Source organism: Sycon ciliatum, chromosome 1 (genome assembly GCF_964019385.1).
Source record: "Sycon ciliatum chromosome 1, ocSycCili1.1, whole genome shotgun sequence".
In the NCBI taxonomy this organism is placed as follows: domain Eukaryota; kingdom Metazoa; phylum Porifera; class Calcarea; order Leucosolenida; family Sycettidae; genus Sycon; species Sycon ciliatum.
Window position 1 is genome coordinate 13246221 of NC_088643.1, and position 3164 is coordinate 13249384.

Sequence of the window (3164 nt, forward strand, 5' to 3'; positions counted from 1 at the left end):
AGCGTAACTTGTAGTTCCTTGGTCTTTCTCTTTTGTATAAATAAATAAAGCTGCAAAGTTTTGGCACAGAGCTCTCCTTCTCACCAGTCACCACCACCACCATCAGTTCGCGCTTGGCTTGTCGATGCATGGTTGGCGGTATCCGACATAGCAGGCTGGTACATTTTAAGTAGCGCATGGCACATAGAACTATGTGTCTATAGGCGATAATTACCGTACTGGCAACATATGTTGCCGCGTAACGCGTAACGCAGGGGGGTGCGGCGTAACGCGCGACCAGGCTAGTGCGACAAATTTTCGTTGAGTTCGTAACGCGCGTCCGGCGGGGTGCGGCGATCTTTTCATTGCAGTTTGCACTGCACAAGAAAAAATGATGCGGCAAAAGCAAAAAAATGATGCGGCAATAGCAAAAAAAGGACTGCGGCAATATAGAAACCTGTGTAACGGCTCCTGTGCGACTTTGCATGTAACGCCCTGCGTGCGGCAAACATGTGCCAACGTAACGCTTCATGGCCTCACTGCGGCAACATATATTGCCAGTACGGTATACTATACGCGGTAACTGTGTATACTTAGGTATCGCAAATGAAAATGAATTTGAGAAGTTGATTACTATAGCCGCTATATTACTATAGCCGCCAACCTTCTAGGCGATGCGTACTGTAGTATTACTCTGTATGGCTATGTAACAGTATGTTCAGGACTGGTTATACTACTGTCGACTGAGAATCGTAAGCCACAGGTAGAGCCACAGGATGCTGGCAGCTCTCTCTCTCTCTCTCTCTCTCTCTCTCTCTCTCTCTCTCTCTCTCTCTCTCTCTCTCTCTCTCTCTCTCTCTCTCTCTCTCTCTCTCTCTCTCTCTCTCTCTCTCTCTCTCTCTCTCTCTCTCTCTCTCTCTCTCTCTCCCTCTCTCTCGTGTACAACGTTACACATGGAGAGTTGTCCAACTCGAATCTTTTTTGTTGGCTTTTAAAGGCAGCGAAAATCATCCGACAATTCTATGCAGATTAAAGGTTCACATAAATCCACGGAAATTGCAAGGAAGAGATGGGATAGGAAGCTAAGGTTGCCTACAATTGCTATGAGGACAACTGCAATAACAAGTTATGATAGGAGGATGGTGCTTTATTTTTCCTTCTTTCTTTTTTTACTATGAACACATCCCTACCAGGAAACATGTGGTTGACAACATTAAAAGAGCCAAAGGCGTTACGGGGATGACGTGCCGATGTACTGAGTGCAACTCGACCGACCAGAGGTCTCGGTGTTGGCGTCGCAATCAGGCATCGTAAATAGGGAATGGGGGATGGGGTGTTGCAGAAGAAGACAACAGAACAAACAGAAGAGGGTACCACGCTCTGGAGAGCAAAGTAGCAAAAATAAGAACTTGGTTCTAGACAAAATGTATCGTATCAGCGTAGCGAGTCAAGCAGGTCTGGGGAAAAGAAGTTCGTTGAACATGCAAAGAGAAAGGTTGATTGATGAATTCAGTTGCAGTAGCGGTGCGACAGAGAGGTGTGGGGGGGGGGATATACTTCTGTTGAAGTAGTATTGTGTAGTGTTGTAAGCGAAGGTACTAAACTAGCAAGTGTGCTAGGGCCAAACTATAGAAGCAGTTCTAGGTGATGACGGAAGTTGTGGTAAAGTGGTGCAAAAAGGATGAAAGGGCCAAGACAAGCGCTCAACGCAGCACTCATTGAATTTTGTAACTGCGACTGATACTGCACAGTACCAGATTTTAATACTCAACTGGAAGCCAAAAGGAGTAGATGTACACAGCATATCTGAAAGACTGAGGTGCAGAGAGCTCCGAGTTTCTCACGCACAAGAACACATGCACACACACACACACACACACACACACACACACACACACACACACACACACACACACACACATACACACACACACATACACACACACACACATACACACACATGCACGCAGTGTCGTAGGTAACATACAGGTAGACGTTTCATTAATGTAGACATTTGCACGTGTTGATCAGTGCGAGGTGACTGTGCTCGCAGAGGGTAGACTAATCAAGCAGTATTTACCAGGCACGCCGGAAGCGGTCCGGTTGGTGAGAGTATTGTAACCTGCAGTCCACTATCACCTGTTCTTGCGTAGAACGCAAGCATACCATCGTCATGGAGACCGCCTATAGTCCATTCCTCTCCGCTTGATTCATCGTGGAAGGACAAGGTATGTCTCTGGCGATCAGCAGTCACCTGAATGATGTCACCACTTTTGAAACTACTTTTATTGCCACGTGAATGCACTTCATATTCTTGTTCGCTTATTCCCTTAGTAAATCGCAACGGGTCACAAACACCAAGTCCAAGGTTCCGGCCATGTGTAGAATCGACTTGGAATCTTATCACTCCTACGGTTCCAGCTTGGAGAAAGGGTTCTGTACAGGCAGATTGATACGGTGAACTTGTTTTCCTTAGCATTGTGTGATCTTCATTGGATAACACAAGATCAGAGTGACAGTGACGGCGGCTAAATGTGTAATTCACAGCACTCGGGGCGGCCGCAGATGCAGAGTCTTCCAGGTCTTCGCAACTGCTCACAATTCCGCCCATTCTTCGTAGGGTTTCCGCTTCCTGATCAAGCCCGTCAGAGCTGAACTTTTGCACTTCAAGTTTGGTCAGTGGCCGCTCTTCAATGGTCTCTTTCTCCTCTTCAGCAAACTTGCCAAGGAGCCACGGATGAAGTCGGAGAATGTCAATATCCTCTGTGTCAGCCTTGGCCAAATCAAGCGTCCGTGTGAGGCGCGTTCTCTTCCGTCGCAACATGTCCACTTGGCGTTCCACAACAATGGACTGCCGCCAGTACCCGGCGTGGGCTTCTTGCAGCAACTCATCACATCGCTCTTTCAATGCTTTCTCCAATTTGGTAAATTCCTCTGTGATCTGAGTTGACACAGCATCAAAAGATTCTTTGAGAACTTCAGCCGAAGTGCTTGCTGCTGTCTGAGCATCTCCAATTTTGCTCAGGGTGTCTGAAGCTTGGTGGGATGCTCTCTCCTGTAATGCTGTGCGTACATCCTGCGCAGCCTGGGCTATTGTCAGTACTTGGTCAGCATGTTGAATATGGACTTTGCTGACAGCTTTGCACGTTTCGCACAGGAATTCCTTGCACTGGATACAGTACCAT